General features: G+C 24.4%; 1 protein-coding gene across 5 annotated transcripts in view; it reads left to right on the top strand.

Moving 5' to 3' along the window:
* The window catches only part of LOC113550088 (small conductance calcium-activated potassium channel protein), a 245212-nt gene that overhangs the window by 189780 nt on the left and 35418 nt on the right, over window positions 1-20014 (top strand). The gene's annotated exons all lie outside the window — the stretch shown is intronic.

Here is a 20014-nt window from a genome sequence, read left to right as displayed (position 1 = left end):
TATTTCATTGTTCACAGAAACACTGGCTAGCTATTATTATTATATTAGCTTACAAAATAATCAAAATCTTAATCATGTATCAAAACAAAAAGATATTTAATTTTACATTTCGAAAAATAAAAATAAATGTGAAATACTCGTAATACAATATATTCATATAAACAATACGCATTTTTAATAATGACGACTCATTTAAATACATATTAATTAAAAATCAGGTAAGTTGCTCTACTATACAGAAAGTGTCATGTTTACTTCGCCATTGAGTAAATCACTGTAATTTATGTTTTATATTTTAATTCAATGATAAATCATTGCATATAAAAAATGATTCTGATCGAACTTCTTAGGATATTTTATTATAAATTTATACTACCTACTATTAGTAATTAAATTTTCTATCATTATTGCATTATATTAAACTAATTTTTAACAAATCACAACTAATCACATACATTTTAACATAATATATAAAAAAACTTCAAAACAACTATAGGTTACTACTTTTGAAAATAATAGTTGAATTGCTTTGGTCATGAATTTGTAACTACCATGATAAAAATGCACACATTACAACCATAGCTCATTGATATTGTTTTAAAAATATTTCCAAGTAAAGTTATTGTTAATATATTTGTATATGTTAAGAACCATTAAATATTATTAAATATTAATAATATTATTGATGTTCTACAACTATAAACCTATAGTAGGTAATTTTTATATTAAAATTATATATTAATTAATTTATAATATTGTTCCTATAAAATGTATAAAAAAGTATAAAAATACCATGAATACTTCTTTTAAAAATCCTCAGCAGTCAGTATTTGTTGAAAATAAATGAAATGTTTTATTTCTACACATTATTAGTTTTAGTTAAAATTTTAAAGTATTTTATTAGGAACGATATCTGATCATAATATTGTTATAATTATTATCCGTTCTTTTGAAATTGTTTAAACAAAGGTTCGATACTGTTATTTACATAATTCACACTACGCATAATAAATTGCTATGAGAATTCAATACATCCACAAAATATAAACTAATTTGTTACCTAAATTTGTTGAATTATTTCATTCAAATAGTGTTTTAATTTAATGCGTAACGCTATGGTATTAGTGTTTGAGAGTATTTTATGTTCCGTGAAAAGCTTATTCTGGATAATATTCTGTCCATATAATTTAATTTTTTATTTATATAAAAACATCTCATTATTGAGTAGGTATATGATTGAATTGCAGTAAGGTAATATGATACTCGTGAGCTTTAATTTCACATTACCATAATGAAAATTTAAAATTCAAACAGAAAATATCATAGGCCGTGTTTTTATCGTCACATTTCCAAATCATATTAGATTAAAATTAAACGTGCACAACAAAATCTGTTCATTTAATTAGGTATAGTTCTCTGTAACACTGTTGCACGATATTTATTTTTATACTTTTCCAAAATCTGCCCTCTTTTATTACAATAAAATTAGCACCCAATTTTTTTAATCACAAAAAAAGTTTAATTTATGAAAGTATATTGAAAAATACAGTCCAATAACCCCGTTTAACGATTATAAATATATTCAACAAATCCAGGAACATTGAAACAGTATAGCCATATTATATTATTATAATCCTAATAACGAAAAATCGAAGTATCCTTAATAGTTTAATCACTGAGCTACATAATATTCTTGGTTTTTTTACATTTTATATAGAGCTATCATATTATTGTATATTGTAGTGAAAAGTAGTTTTATTAGTTTAAATCATATTATTCACATAAACACGTTAGGGTTTATCACTGGAAGCACTCTTTCCAGTTTTCTCATATTATATCATTATTATTTTTTGTTTATTATATTAATAATATTATTGTAGTTTATTGTATTTTAATGCATATTGATTGTCACTATTAAATTTTAGTAAAAAAAAAAAAGAATTAAAATGTTATTGTATATTAGGTACATATAATCTCAATGATATTTTTATATTTTATATGAATTCAAATTTATTTAAAAATAGTGTAAGATAATTTAATCAAAATATTAAAAAAATACATATTAATTTATTTAAGTTAAAAGTATACATACAATGTTCAATTTTTATCATTAGTTATTCAATTTTTGCATTTATTTCGCTCGTATCATGTCAGACTTGACAATGTTCTTAAATTAACTTCGTATGCAACTGACAGTGAGCTATAATTTTTTTAATAAATAATTATAGTAATTTGATGTTTATTTTTATATAGCAACAAGGCAACAAAATATTTTGGAAAGTTTTTACACGTCAAAAACATTAGTAATTAGTAACATTAGTACGAACATTTTTTAACAATAAGTATATGATAATGAATCCATGCATCAAAATAGGAAGACAAGTAAATTTTATGCCGAAGTATATATTTATCACTACCATAAAATTTAGTGAATAAAATTATCGTATATGTAAATACGTAGAAACAATTTAAAAAAAGTTAAAATTTTAATTAGTTTACAGTATTATTATATAAATTAATGTCATCAATATGAAACATTTACTAAAGTTATCATGCAATAGTACAACATTTTATTATATCGAAATATTTTATTTTTTCTCTACCATTAGTATATAAACGAAAATAGTTACAAACATGTAACACGCTATTTCTTACTAATAAAAAAAATTAATTTCACAATAGCATAATGCATGGTGAAATTTCATGCTCTAGCGCCTATATTGTTTATTTTGTGTAAAAATATTTTCATTGACTATTATGAACACAAAGAGAGCAATTTATTTCTTATAGGTGGGAAGTTCCCTTTATTCCTGTGTCAAACCGCACCCGAACCGGATAGATTCAGGATGCAAGCACATTTATTTCACCCATTTTCCTACTGTAAGCCGGAGTTTCGTTGGCCCGTAAAAGCAGATCCGTTACCGGTCAAAAATATACACACGCTTTGTTTTACCCACATATTTTCCATCTCACAGCCTCAGGGGTATAATATTATACAGACTATATGTATGTATCTAACAGTGTATATCTATGGGTTCTTGTTTTTATTATTACTCGAAATCGTTATCTCTCCTCCCCTCGGATCCATCTCGTAGTGGAATGTGGTAAAAGTTCTTTCCGGTCAGAAGTTGAGGAAAAACCGCCAATTAAAAATGCATCAATTCTTTTGCGCTTAAAACATACGTTCTCCAAAACATCCGGTTCTCGTTAATTTTAAAATGAAATGGAGTAACAAAAAATGAAATCTAAACGGGAAAATATTAGTGCTTCAATTTTCAATATATATGTAACAACTACTACAAACTAATTTTTATTCTATATGGTACTATAGAAATAATACAGGTATTAATAGCTCTCAATAGCATTTAATTAATTATTGTTGTTATTAATAAAACTATATTATTATTATTATTATTATTATTATTATTTATAGTAACATTAAATAATATTATTTTATTGACACCAAGTGAGAAAATATATGACTCAAAAATACCATATGTTTATACTTCAACTTAAAATAAATAAAATAACAAAATAACTTATAATATTTTGATATATTTTCAGTTCTACTCTCGGTTATAAATTATTATTTGCAAATTAAAAGCTGTGATTATCTATACGATAAGGATTGTGTAATTAAATTTGAACGAATTTATCTTTCAAAACTAATAATATACCTATGAGATAACATTTATCCAAGCTAAGTATCAAAAATTATACTATAATACGTATTATAAAAATCAATTAATTATGTGTTCAAAATTATTAACACATCGTAAAATTTAAAAATATGTAAATATATACATCCGGAATAATTATAAGCTAGAGTGCTTCAGTGATCATTTAAAACCACACTTGGTGGCATTTCTTTAACATTGTTCAATAGTTGTTACATTCTATAGCTTTTCTTTTAAATTGGAAAAACTAATTAAATAATTTAAAAATAAACTCTTTAGAAGTACTAATTAAATTAGAACTTCAATCAATAGATGAAGCTGATTTAAACTTCTAGAACAGTGTAGTACATTTTATTTTTTAAAGAGACGACTTATCATTGTTTTAAAATGTAATATCATATACTCTGAGGTAATAATGTATAAATGAAGAGATAGGAGTGGTTGATATCCGGTCTGACTTTTCCAGTGTTTTGTAGTTATTATACTTCACACTTGTCTGGAAATAGTAAAACAATTATTCTGAACAATATTTCTATAAAGTATATGATATTAAATGTTTAAATAAAATATACAACTTTTTTTAGTATGCAACTTTTGGAAAATTTCTTGTTTCCTTCAACCAGAAAAGACGACAATATACAAAAATTAAAATAAAGTATTATTGCACTGTTATTAATTAAACACTCCTATTATAACATTAAAATATCTAAAATGGTATCCAGCCTTTATTTTTAATCAAAAATTAAACAAAATATTGCCCAATAATAAGTATAATATAATGTATAGAATAAACATTTCAAAAATTAATTCATCTATAAAGAAAATGTTTTGAATACAAACTACAATATACTTATAGTATTGTTCAATAAATAAAGGTTTGACGAAAAATAAAAATAAACGATTTGAATAATTTTAGTAATATATCAATAGTAGCAATAAATTACAACAATCTTGGTTTGCTTCAGCGAATTTCTTAATAGTGCCTTTGAGATTTGTTCAAACTTATGATATATTTCATGATATTTGATGTACAATAAAAACAATACATTTTTTATATTTCTAAAATTTTGTTTTTAAATTATATGTTGTCAACTTTCTATGCATATTTTGTATTCAGGTCACATTTTTATCATGCAATAATTGTTTTTGATTGTTTATTTATTTATTTTTAAACCCTTTACAAACTTATCATCTTATTTAGGTTTATAATAAATACACATTATTGATAATTTTGGTAATTCAACGATTCTCTGAAAAATATAGTACTTTTAAATTAATAAAAACTTATAGATGGATTAAAACATTTATACTAATTTATTTTAAAAACTTAAATATACTTAGTATACTTTAATAATTTTATATAATAATGATGCCTTTGCATGTAATTATATTCTGTTTATCTATTACATTTTTGTTAAAATAGAAATGTTTGTATCTACTTCTATCCTATTTCTATCTGTATGCTTGAAAAATATTATAAGTATAATATGCATAGATTTTTAAAACAACATTTTCTTTTGATAGTTGTTTTTTATACTACCACAAAACTTTTGTTTGGAAAATTTTCCCCTTACAGCCTTACCTTTAAAATATTTTCTTGTCCCTACGTTACCTATTTTGCCATTACAAAGGTTCTTAAAGTTTTTCTGAACAGACTGCTGTTTGCTAGAAACTTCAGTCAATATATGACAAGCGCTGTTGACCAAATTCTGCATTATTTATGTAGAGGTTTTTATAAAAACTGCTCAAACAATAACAATAGGTACATATATCAATTAATAAACAAATTAAAACCATCAAAAATGTCTTTTATTTTCGTTGATATGAAATTTAAAATAGAAAATATATAATTTTTTTTTAATTGAGTAACATAATATTAAATATTTTTTCTATGCATTTATTTTTAACAAGTGTTCCAAGTACATTTTTCAATCAAAAAATTTATATTACATCAATTACAATTAAATAATGTTAAACAATAATAAGAGTAGGAAATTAAAGTAGTTTTTAATTTAAATCAAATCAGTGTATAAATAACTTAAGTATACCTGATATTTTAATAATACTCTAAAACAAAACAATACACGTTTGAATAAGAAGTCTATCGATCGGTAAAAAAATTAATTTCGTTTGTTCGACATGTCTATAATTTAATATTTCTGTGCTTAAACGTTAAAAAAAAAACAAATTACAATTGTCCATGCATGATATGTCACATATAAATATATAATACGAATAAATCGATATTATCGCTTCTATGTGTATACGTATTTATTGCGCTTATAAAATGAAAGGTTGTATACTATAGGCTATAAAACTTACTAAATCGCTAGTGTTTTGTTCTTATTATTATTTTACACACTTTTTATGTACAATTTTTTTGAAAATTATGTTGCTATTTTCTATGCTCATATTTTCATTTACCAATATTTATATACAAAAAATAACATTACTTTAATAGTATATTGTAAAAGTCAAAACGTAGTTTTAAAACCTCGTAACCCAGAAAGCCTCCCAGTCCCATTATGTACACGCATTTAATACTATCACTAAATATCGGTGGGTATAACCTGTAAAACTGCACTCTGAATACACTACTTAAGTTTGATAAATCTGATAAATCTATGGTTAAAAGCTTTCTCCAATTTTCACCCGACCTACAGCGTATACTCAAAAGTATATTATTTCAATGTATTTATTTCATAGAACTTTATTGTTTCGGAAATAGAATATTTTATAGAATTTACAATATACACAAAGTACACAATTTTTGATCGGCAATAAACTTATGGTTATTTAGAAACTTTATACTTCACCAAAAACATGAACATGATACAGCAATATATTTTGTAGAGTATTATTTAAAAATAGAAAACCAACAATATACAATATACAATGTTTTGTATGAATTAAAAATTAACATTTTTAATTATGTTTAATTTATAAAAATAAAATACAAATACAGTACATATAGATATAAATAAACTAGATGGGTTCTTTATTGTAATACATGTATACTACAGCTGTGTAATAGTTTAGAGTAATAAAAATAAACTCCATGGCTTAACTAAAATTTAGTTACATCATATGACTTATAGGTATTATTAATTTTAATAAATTATTAAGGTTAATTATGTAAAAATAATTAATAATTGTAATGATATCAGAAATTTTATTAAATATATTATATTATAAATATTAATAAATAATGCCAATTTTTCTATGATTAAATTATTATTAAGTGATTATTGTTGTTAATATCTGTTTAATGCTTAATGTATTAATGTATTTATTATTTTATCTTTTATGTTTCTTCATTATAATGTCTTAATGTTCCTTGGTACGATAATTTAATTCATAGATATTCGAAATACTTACATTAAAAAAAAAAAATAACAAGTAAATGCTATGGTTCATTTTCAATTTCGTTTTTTGAATGTAGTACAAAATACAACTTAATAGTTAATATTTATATTTTACATAACATATTAATATTGAACTGTAGGTAAGTGGGTACTCAGAATAAATAAATTATTCCTTATTTCCCTCTACTGTGTGCGAATTATATGTATTAATATAAGATAATAGTTAAGTTTATTCTCTTTAATATGTAGATATCCACCAAAAGTGACTTTAAACATATTATAATTTATATCATGCATTAGAATAATTATACTTAAAAATCCAATTTTTGAAAAAATTAAAACAAAAATGTATATAAATATAAATTTCTATTACTATCAATATCGCTCAAAATATATACACATTTGTAAAATCTATAAGCTTATATTATATGTTGTAGTTTTATTTTTCATTTTAAAATGATTATAAAAGCATTTTATTGGTAATTATTACAATGCTAGAGAAGTTCAAATTAAATTCAAACAATGGAGATTGAACATTAAATAGCAGGGTTACATGGAACAGCATATTAACTAGTACACCCACAATTTAACGATCGATTATAAATTATAATTAATATACAAAAGAATTCCTTGTGTTTTTGTTAAATAAACATTAGTAGTACATTTGTAACGTCACAAAAAAAAATTTAACATGAATTATCTCAAAAATCTAATAACAATTAATTTTTATAACAATCCGAGTTACAATAAGGAGTAATTATATAACAAATATTTTAAAATTTCAAATACATGGAACATTTCTAAAAATAAAAATAAATGTAGGAAAATAAAATAACAATATCATATCATTATTAAAAATATACCAATAATAATTGATACTTGATTGATTGATATATTTACAATTTTGGTAGTAACCAACATCCAAAAAAAGATGCTCAACGTAAAAATTATTTCTTAATTTCTGATAATAACTTTTAGGAAAGACGTATTTAAGGAAACAACTGTGGACTGTTGACAGGTAACTAATTTTGAGGGGCTGGTTAATTTTTTTTTTTTGAGATGCCATGTTTTAATCCTCTCGAAACTGCATTAATTTATTTCCTACATTTAATATTATATTTTTACATTTTGTAATTTTTTATTGTAATTTATAATATTATCATTATACTTAGCATGAATACTTTAACCGTATTAAACATCGAAAGTGATCTAACGTTAACCATCAATTATAATAATTTAATTAGATAATTTTTTTTTAGTAACAACTCAGAAAAATGACTAAAATATTTTTTGTTTTTGTTTTTCGTGATATTATAAGTTAATTTTACTACAAAACACTGGTTACCCCTGGTACCTGGTTATCAAATTTTTAAATATAGCCTAGATAAAATTAAAAGTACAAAAAAATATTTAGAACTATAATGACGTTTGTTGATTGCATTTCTAGCAATTAATATCTTTACAACCTTATCAAAAATCGCAATATTATTAAAATATTTATTAATGAATTTATAATAAAAATATCGTGAAAAGTAAAACTAATTTCAAGAAAATTTCTGAACTCTAGTATTTTTGAGATTCTAAGTTCCGTTAAAAAGTTTCTAACACAAAGAATTTGTACGCAAAACGTTTTACATTTACCGTAATGGCATAGCCAAGTTTGTGTTGTTTGAAGAAATACGCCGACGAAACTCTATAAAAGAATTTAGTACGATTTTCAAAATTGTTTAAAACTATTTAAAATAAAAATATTTAATTACTGCAAAATATTATCTACATAACTTTTGAAATATTAAAATTTCAGAAAATATACCGGTCCATCTATGATGATGTATATAGTATAGTTAAACTATATTTACTATTGAAAATCTAAATAGTTATTGTTGTTAAGTATTATAAAATAAAAATGTACTTATTTTAATTTCAAGTTTATATAGCTGATAAATAAAATATTCAAAACAATAAAATAATTTTATAAATGTGTTTATATTTATTATATATATGTAAATCGTTATTTAAATGTTTTTATTAATTGTTTTATAGTTTAATTTAGTATATTGTTAGATAGTTGTAAGTGTACACCATTATAAACAATCAATACCATAATAACAAATACCATTTTTTATTTAAACTAAAGCTATAGTTATTAAAATATTTACATAATTGAATTTTATTTTCGAAAATTTTACTTAAATACTAGAACTCATATAAAAATTTTTTATTTAACAAAATTATTTTGTATCAAATTTCACTCCATCTCAACGCAGTTGTTTGATTTATTATTTGCGACAAATCATAAACATAATAATTAGTCACAGCCATTAGTTCCAATTTGTTTAAAATAATTTAAAACTCACAAATATAATATTATTTGAAATGCAATCTGACGCACTTTCATAAAAATGTGATTCATGGAAGTTTTAAAAATAAAATTTAGTTATTTTTTAACGGCTAGCACACGTTCACATAATATAATATACATTTTGATAATCAAGAATATTCCTCTATAATATAACGTATGATATTAAATTATTGTTGTCGTTATCCATTTGTGTCATACATCATAGGGGAATAAACATAAATTAAAATATTGTATATTCTAGACACACAGTAGACAGTGTATGGAAAAAGAATGTTATCGGAAAAATCAAACTTGTTACCAAATTATAATAATTTATTTTTCAGTAGGCATAGATGAATTGATTAAAATCGTGTTTCCAAATTAAAAATGACATGCAAGTCTATATTTTAATAATAACAATAATACAATATTATTTTAATGTCCGTTACATTTTCAACGGCCATTGTCGGTTTATATATTCACATATCCGTATTACGTTTTTATGATAAATTCCAATACCAATAGGGACCGTCAAGGAATAAATTATACCCGATTTTCATTTGGTATATAATAGGGTAATTTTATTGACCGGAATCGAAATTGAATTTGCATCTAACACCTATAATATATCTCTGCCCACCACGTCTCATCCGATCCGTCCCTGTCAGCATAATAAGTGGAATAGTATGTGGTACCAATACCACATAGCGCAAAACCCGCAAATATATTCGATTTATATATCCACCTCCGATGTTTCAGTGGAGAAGAAACGTTGGGAAAAAATGATTATGTGAATATATAATACGGAAACGTGAGTATTATATACTATTATAGGTACATATATGTATACATACCGTCGTATCACGTGTATGTGCATACGTTGTGCGCGTGTACGCACGCCTTAAGGACTATATATATCGTGTGTGACGTCCGTAATACCTACATAGTTAATGACACGGTGCGTAAAAGGTTGAAATTATTGTTGAATAATTGTATTCGCTGATAAAAGAAATATACGAATTCGACCAATAAAAACCGAACAAAATAAAACACCGGGTAATGTTTATGTATCAAACTACGTATTTATATTTCCATTCTGCTTTATAAAAGCCAGATGTTATTTTTTATGTTTATGTTGTTCCAATATTCGGTTGCCACGTGCTAGGAAATCGGGTGAAGGCTATACCGTATTCCACACGATTATAACGCCGTATGATTTACAGGTCTATACAGCGGTGGTGGAATAATGTGTTACACATTATGCACAAATGGACAATTTTTAGTCTTTTACTGTACGGCGGTTTAGGGTCAAGGTTTCAGATTGATGTATACATGTCATAACGACCTGATGACTGCGTCCCGTTTTTATCACTTTTGTTTTTCACGAGGAGTTTAAATTAGTTTTACAGAAAATTGGACTGATTAAATTATTAGAACTGCAATATTGTGGAAGATAAAACACGGTTCCGGGGGTAGTATAAATAAACGGCGTAAAGTCTGCAATTTTTGTTATATGAGTAGAAAGTTAATGTTACTTGCAGCACAGTTCTGTATTTTGACTTGGTTGCGAGTTTTAATATTAGTTTCATTATCTTGAAATGATTTCTAAGTGCGTGGTTTTTTTTTTAATTTTCTTTTCTTCTTTTGGCACTAGTTAAATAAATAGCGTTCGAAATTTAATTATTGTTTCAGTTATTTGAAAAATCTGTGTCCACTATTAAACAAAATTACAAAGTTTCATTATTCTACGTTATTACAAATTTAATGGGAATAATTAAATAATATTAAGACATTTTAAACATTAAAATAAAACTTGGCATCGCATAATATACTCGTTATATTATTTTTATTAATCAATAGTAACATACAATACTTATAATAACTACTCAAGTAAATTAAATTCATTAATAATTGTGTTGTATAATATGTTCTACATAACAACTAATTAATTAAGCAACGAATAAAACAGTTGTAAAAATAAAATACAATTATATAACATTCTAATTGATATAGGTAATTGACGACAATCTTGCCTGTGTTGAATGAATAATTTTTTATAAGTTTAATATATAAACTGTTGTGTGAACCTTCGTCATATGACAATAGTGATCATTAACTGATTTTCCCTAAGCCGATCAATTTTTATTTAGGTATTTTAACCAATGATGAATTGGTAATCCCTCAAAATAAAGAATGACATAAACTTCATTCGTTAAAACTTCATTTATTCAATGTCACATTTTTATAAAACTTAATCGAATTAATTGTGTAGTAAATACATTATAACTATTTCTATATATTTGATATACATTTATACTAAACAAACAAATGATACAGTTTATACGGCTCTGATCAGAAATTAATTCCGATATACTAGATCAAATATAATTCAGTACTTACATGATTGCATCAATTGAATTTTGAAAACTACTTTTTCAACAATATTTTGTATACAAAATATATTTATAAAAAAAAAAACACCACAAGTATAACTAAAAACAATTAAATAAACTGAAATAAAGAAACCGCATTTAATTTTTGTTAATATAATATTATTTTATTCTTAAACTTTACATTTTTTTATATAAAATTAATTTTACCATAAAAATAAAATATTACCCTAACTCTCTCGTCCACCATTTAGTACTCGGAACACCTGACACTGACAATTTTTCAGTTTAAAATAACGAAAATATATTCAATATGAATTTTGCATGTATATAATAGTTATATTTAAAAATATTTAAGTGGATAAATGCTCGTTCATAATATCGTTCAATTTATAGTGAAAAAAAAATTGTTGTATAAATAAACCAATAAAAAATATAAATACATTACTTATAAAATTACAATATTTTCTACGCTTTTCTTTTAATAAATACATTTGAATGTTTGCAATTTTTCTGTGAAGGTATTATTGGAAATATAGTCTAGTTAGATACATAAAAAGCAAAATATTATGCAATTATTATTAACGATGCTTACGAATTTTTAACTATGTGTGCACAAAATGGGCGTGAAGAAATTATTATCGAATTTCATATCAAACTTAAATAACTACCAAGTTCTTCCAAAACTCTCAATTTTAATGGCGTAGTAATATCTTCACCAAATTATTATTACATTTAACCAGCCTTTCAACAAAAGGATAATGCTTACACGCCTCTTTTTTGGTACCCTAATTTGAAATTAAGTACATTTTTAGATTCATTCCTGATTCATTCCTATGTTTTTTGTACTATCTTTCTAATAATAATTATTATAGTGAAAACTAAAAAAAAAATAAGAATTTGGCGTCAAAACCATTAAAACGTTTTATAAACGAGCCATTTTAAACTAAATTTGGCTTTTATTTTTTTGTAATAATTAAGTAATTAGCATGATATAATTTTTTGATAAAAAATAGTTAGTATATGCTTTTACTATATTCTTAACAATTAAGTAAATTATATTAAGTTAATTTTTAATTTAAGTATTAATTTAATTATATTTATCAAAACAATTCGAAAATAAAACATGTATTTTCATACAATATTCATAAAAATAGTGTTAGCATAGTATTAATTTTTTTTTCTTAATAATTGATCTCTTATATTTTTAACTTACCATAAAAAAAATGGTTTTAATAATTTAAAACGTATGTACACAGTTTACTAAATATAAATAAATTATAAGCGAATTGTGATTCAATATATACATAACATATTATAATAATATATAACTTATAAAATTATAATCTCTAAAATAAAAATAAAAAAGTTTAACTATAGCCACATCTCACTTTATTTCTTTTTTTTTTTTTGTATTAAATAAATAAAATAAATTTTTACTCATTTTAATATGATTTTAAATAATACATTTATTGGCTGAATCAGTGTTAGGAATCAGATTCAAGAATTTAATCACCTTTCTTATAACTTTGAAACATGATATAAATACCTGTATAAAAAACCATTTTAAGATCTTTGGCATACTAAGACGTATACTTCAACAAACATTGTAATAATGAAAATATCCTTTTTTAAGCTTATTGTAGTTTTTTTTAAACAAACACGTTTCATTTAATTTTAAAAGCATTGGCGCCATACAATGTCCTATCTGTCCTTTTACAACAGACATTGGTTGAATTTTGTTATAGGTTATTTTTTTTTTGTTGCGGTTTTGTTGTTTTTACTACAGAAAGTGTTATTTATTCACCATTCATCAAGCATCTTTTAATTTCCGTTTTAAAATAATCCATTCTTTTTCATTTACAGTCTTTTTCAAGGGAGTTATTACATTTAAAATACGATTCGTGGGCATAGAAATATTTCTTCAGACAATAAAAATAATGTTTTATAAAAAATGTAAGTTAATAAATATTAAAAAAATCTAGGTTCGAATATAAATTTCTAAACATAAAAAAGGTAACCTAAATTTACACAATCATTCATTATTGTGCTTATTATTTATCTAATATTTTTAAAAATATTATGAAATGGTAAAAATAGTATATTTGTATTTAAATGCACAAATAAATTTCAAAATCATTTTCATTGTATTTAATATTTGTATTTTGTAGTTGGTAGTTGGTACATTAGTATGCTAAATGCAATCGTGGAAATTTTAAACAGTTGATATAAATATACTTACGTATATAAACATTTTGGAAAATTACATTATATATTTAAATGTATTAATAGTTTGTAAAAACGTTGTATGTAAATGTGTCATAAATGTTTTTAAATATTACCATCTGTTGAATTCTCTTCAATTTCCATCCATAATAATTGTAAGCTATATGACCAAATACACAATTTTAGTCTACAATTATAACAAAATAAGCATTATAAAAAAATATATAAATAAATTTAAAAAAAAAAAAAAACACAAACTAATTTTTATAAAACGCATACACAACTGGCACGACACCAATTATATCGACTAGTAAAAGATCAATAAATGAACCAAAGACCTAAACCAGGCGACCGGTCTGGGTTAATTTATTAATGGCATATAGTGGTCGTGGTGAACGCGGTAGAGGACTGGCAGTCGGGTGGTTTGTAGGATGGGCGGGGGAGGTAATGTCGCCAATGGGAGCGCCGGGTATCGTTAAAGAAAGGGTCCGAAAAATATGTTACACATTTGACACGGAAAAAAAAGCATTAGTAAAAATGTTAAGTTGAGCATGAACTGGAGTAAAATCTCGTGTATTTATAATTATCATTTTTTTTTTCATCCTTCTGTTCAATCGAAAAATTTAATGAAATTTGTGTCTACAAACGGTTTTGAGAAGAGGGATGTGAAGATAAAAAAAATGCTTGGCTGTCAAAAAAGTGGATATGATAGCATTGGTGGTGAATAGGCGCATACGTAAATGTGGATACACGCGGGGACATTTCTCCGACAGACAGACTGTTACTTGAACAATTGCCAACACCCTATTGCCCCCGCTGAATAATGGTGGTGGAGATTTTTTGGCTCAGGGAGCTCACCAATCTCTTCCTGTTCGTGATGTATGTTTTTGTCGTTCACACACCCCCGGAAAGCGGTATTATTGTACAAACGCGTCTCTCTAATATGCGTATGTGTAATGTGTAGAGATGTAATATATTATACATTTTTTTTATCGCATATCATAGTTAACGGTCGCACTCAAATGCTCGTTAAGAACAACTAGAGATAACATAATATACGATGCATAAAAAGCCAAAAATACAAAAATTATAAATTTTTCAAAACACCCGAAACATATAACTCACATAGTATGGAATTGTGCAGCGCATTAGTTTGATGAAAAATATTCTGTGCTCAGTGTTTTCCTGTTTATATTGTGTCTTTTAAAAAAGTTTCGTTTAAGGACATCGTATTCGTATAATATATTGTATTTAAAGTACACAAACAAATACATCTGTCTGTCGTATGAAATATTGAAAAAATAAGACAGCTATAATAGGAAAAATGTAATACTCTGTATTTAATCCATCTGGAGTATAATTTAATACTAACTTATATTTATAATATATTTTGCTCGTATCATACCAATACATTATATCAAATTATCACATACATTTTTATATTATATTTATATCAATATATATTACAATTATTATCGCCGTGGAAAGACAGTATAAAGTAATTGAAAATTTATTATTTAGAAATTAAATTTAATAAGAGTTGTAATTTTACTTAATTTGGATACTAGTCTAATGTGTAATAAATGTAATACTTAAATAATATGTATATTCCATTGAACTTGTATTAAATTTTAAGTTAGTATACGTATTATATGTGCCACAAATACAATAAAATCAATAATTATAAAAACAAAAGAACAAACAATAACATTGTTCAATTTTTTACTTTTATAGACACATAAATTACTAGATGATATGTATGATTTTTTTATGAGTTTTAACAACAACTTAATTTGTTATTGTTATTTTGGTTCTATTATTCTATTATTTTATAAGAATAATAATATAAGTATATATTGGCTAATTATGTTTATATTGTATATTTTTTATGCGTATAATACATGTATGAGAAAAAAAATTGAAAAAATTAATTTAATTCAAATATAACTAATTCTTTCCCGATGCTACGAAAGTAATACGATAATTAATAGATTATATTAAATGTATAGATTTCAGACCATAAAACTAGCAACTTCAGTAATTTTATTTTTAAAAATATATCAGCAAATGAATATGACAGTCTCCCAATTATTATATTATATAAATTGTAAAATTTAATTTTAACTACATTTCTCGTTATAGGTCATGTCTTAAAATGAATACAAATTTTAAAAGGTATACTTATATTATAGTATATTATATAAAGTTATAATATTATTAAAAATATAAATTAAATGATTTATTCAATAAAATTACATGATTTATCTTAAATAAAATGTTAAAACCTATTGTTTCTTTTGTTAATTTAAATCAAATAAATAAATTACTATTTTATTTATAAAATCATTTTTTCATTATTCCAAAAGCATTACATACTTACAAATGCATTCAACCTTGAACATAAGTACCCATACACAACTCACGATTAACAGTAAAAAAAAATTGTTATTTTTAACACACATACACCCAATATTAAAATAAAAGATGCTATACTCGTAATCTAAAAAAATAAATGTAACAGCTCAAGGTAATTTTAATGCAAAAAAAAATGACCTACTCAAGTTTACCTACATAGTATACCAGGTAGTCCGTTTCTTTTTTTTTTATTAATTTATTATTTTTAATTTAGCTAAAATGAATTTTTCAGGTGACATTGATTTCTTTTATATTTGCTATATAATCTAATTTTTAAACTTAATGTAATTTATATACACAATAAAATAAACAATATACAAATATAGGAGCTTCTTGTATGTATTTTATGTATGACTATATGAGCTGTGCAATCGCCAATAATGAGTTGTATTAATGTGTGATAAAAAACACCTGATAAAATCGTTTAATTCGCTATTGGAATGACTATTTTTTTTTACGCTTATACAAATATTTTATAGGTTCATACGCGCAAGCATATTTCATACGAATAACTAAAAATCTCGTGTAAATAGAGGTCAAGTGTGTGTAATGTTTGGAGTCTGTTCCATTTTTCTATGCGCATATTATAATAGGGCTTATGTTTTTATTTTTGCCGACTGAGATTACGCCTATATTCACTGTATACCTCCCGGAGTCGTTTAAATGGGTTTATGTGTGGGGTGAAAATAAATGCACTGCACGACTATATAATATGACAGTCATTAAACGAAAGAAAACACGAAGCGTGGAGGAAAAAAGATTATTCGGTCAGAGACCCGGGTTAGTTTTATTGCACACCGATCTCACCTAATCCAAGAAGAAATCTGAAAATAAAAATGGTCGAGAAAGAAACGCGTACCTGCAAGCATATAATAATATATAGGACGTGCAGGTATGGACGGACCTGCAGGTTCACGCATAAAACCTTGGCTTTAGCACTTCGGATGATGTTTTATGAACACCGAGGACTGAATCCCCTCTCACCGATGTCGGCGGTATATATTTCACACCGGTAATAACGTATACCTATATAAATGGCACTTTTTTTTATATATAAACATATTCACAGTTACATTGCTGCGCTTTTGGAGTTCGAAAACCTACGTAACGATCGCGACAAACGTCCCTCGATCGCTCAACTATACATAGTGATACAGTACATACTATGTTCCGTTCGAAGTTAATCCCCCGGTGTGTGTTGGCCGATTATTTGTTTTCACGTAGGTAGTATATAGGCACACGTGTAATAACCAGCAAGTTATTTTTTTCATTTATAAAAAAAAAAAATATTAACATCCAAATTAACATATTCACATGGAAACAACATATTCGTATGAATCGTATAATATAAAACCTCGATATGCTGTTTTTAAAAACTATCAAAAAATTTTAATCGACCATAATATTATATAATAGGTATAATATTATAAATATATAATATTTTTTCTCTTTAAATTTTGCTTTAATATTTCAATTCATTGTTGTTGTTTAAAAAGTGCTATAAAATAAAGACCCATAAATTATTTCAAATGTTTTGTATACATTTTATCATGACACAATTATATTTTGTATAAGTTTAATAAGTACATTGTACAATGTAATAAATTGAGTAGCTAATAGCATAGTGAATACTCAACAAAAATTCTATATAATGATAGTATTTTAATTATTATTTGTACATTTTAAATAAATAAACATATACATTAGGTTATAATTTCCGTACTCGTAATAATTGAAAACTCTGAAATAACTATATGTTTGAACTTATCGATCGTACTATAAAGATTAGATAACTATTTCAATAACTTATAAATTTAAGAAAAATTATAAGTTTTCAACAAAATTTAACACTACAACATTTAATCAGTTAGTTAAAACATACAATACCTATCCACTTATTATAAAATAAACTTTGGGCATTTTAAATGGTAAATTAAAAATAAGGAAATGTATTTTAATCTTGTAGTTGATGAAAGATGGTCTAGTTCAGGAAAATTAAATAGTTCTGAGAACAATATCAGGACGGAAAGTATGGGGTGAAATACTATAATATTACCACTAACGTTAATCATACTGAAAACAATTTTGAAAATGACTGATGAAGGTTAAACCACTGAAATTGTAATGATGAGTTTTACAAATGATAGTATATAAGCTAAACCATTAGTTCAAATAACTTGTGTAAACTCAAAAATAAGTATTTCATTTAGATATATAGATTGTCTGTAATTATAAAAAAAAACGCTCATTGACTGTTATAATTATTTTTTGTAACCATAGAATTTAATTAACAAGCATCTTAAGACCACACACTGTTTAAGACTATTCATGAAACTCAAAGGTCAAAAGAATATTTATGAAAGAGATACTTAAGGACTTAGACTGTTACAAATTTACATTGTTCAAGTACGTTGTTTTAGGTAGTTACATTATTTAAAAATTAAAATAAGTAAGCACAAGTCATGTTTTCATAACAATGAAGTGGTTATAAAGCTTAAACTAAATATTTTTTAACCCTTTTACTGCTATGGACGCACATATGCGTCCTATCATTTTAAAAATCAAAAAAAAGCTATTATCGATAATGTGATAATATCATTAAATGGTAAATAGTTAGACGAATTCAAAGAGACAATAAAAAAAATATATATGATAAATATTAAAAAAGTTATAAACAAAATAATTTATTTGATTTTCCAGGGTTCCCGAATTGTCATTATTATATAAACTGAAATAATAGTTCATTATCGAATATTTGAGAACCAATCACTAACTTAATTAACTAATATCTGCTAAAAAAGTTACTAGAAATTTTTTTTTTTTATTTATAATTATTATTTGAACTATAACAACATTTAAAACAATTCGAAAAAAAATATTTAAAAATAAAATTTAATCCCAGCATAGAGCTATGAACTGTGAAAAAATAATTTAGCAGAGAAAGGGTTATGAAATAATGACTACATATAATAAACTAAACTACTTCATTCAATCATTCTATAATGTGATTAGCGTAAATAGTTCGAAAAATAACTAAAAATCGTGTGCTTTTTCATATCGTTTAACTATTAAAAACGGTTCTTTTTAAAACTTTATGAAGCATATTGTTGTGATATAGACACAAGTTGACAGTATACAATATCAATTTTCTCTAAAAGTCCATGTACCATTCTAAACTTTCAGTTAACTCAATAACGTTTGACCATCTATATCTTTTTCCTGTCTTTTTCGATTTGGACAATTTCAACAATCCCGTTCACCGATAAGTTATATTGGTTGAAAACTTAGATAATGGATCTACTTAGAAACATCATAGTTTTCTTGGAAAATAATTTTCATTTGTGTGTTTGAGAAATAAAAAATTCTTGGGATCCATCCAAAATAAGTACACAAAAAACAAATCGATTCTGTCATGGTCACACAAGTATCTTCTGTATAATATTGTATATATATATATACATACACATATATAAATCTATTTATATATATATATATATATATATATATATATATATATATATATATATACATTATACATGTATACATAATACATATATTCGTGAGTGTATAATATATATTACATATATTTCCTCTCTTCCT

This window comes from Rhopalosiphum maidis, chromosome 4 (assembly GCF_003676215.2).
Source record: "Rhopalosiphum maidis isolate BTI-1 chromosome 4, ASM367621v3, whole genome shotgun sequence".
Classification (NCBI taxonomy): Eukaryota; Metazoa; Arthropoda; class Insecta; order Hemiptera; family Aphididae; genus Rhopalosiphum; species Rhopalosiphum maidis.
This window is presented reverse-complemented; position numbering and strand designations above follow the sequence as displayed.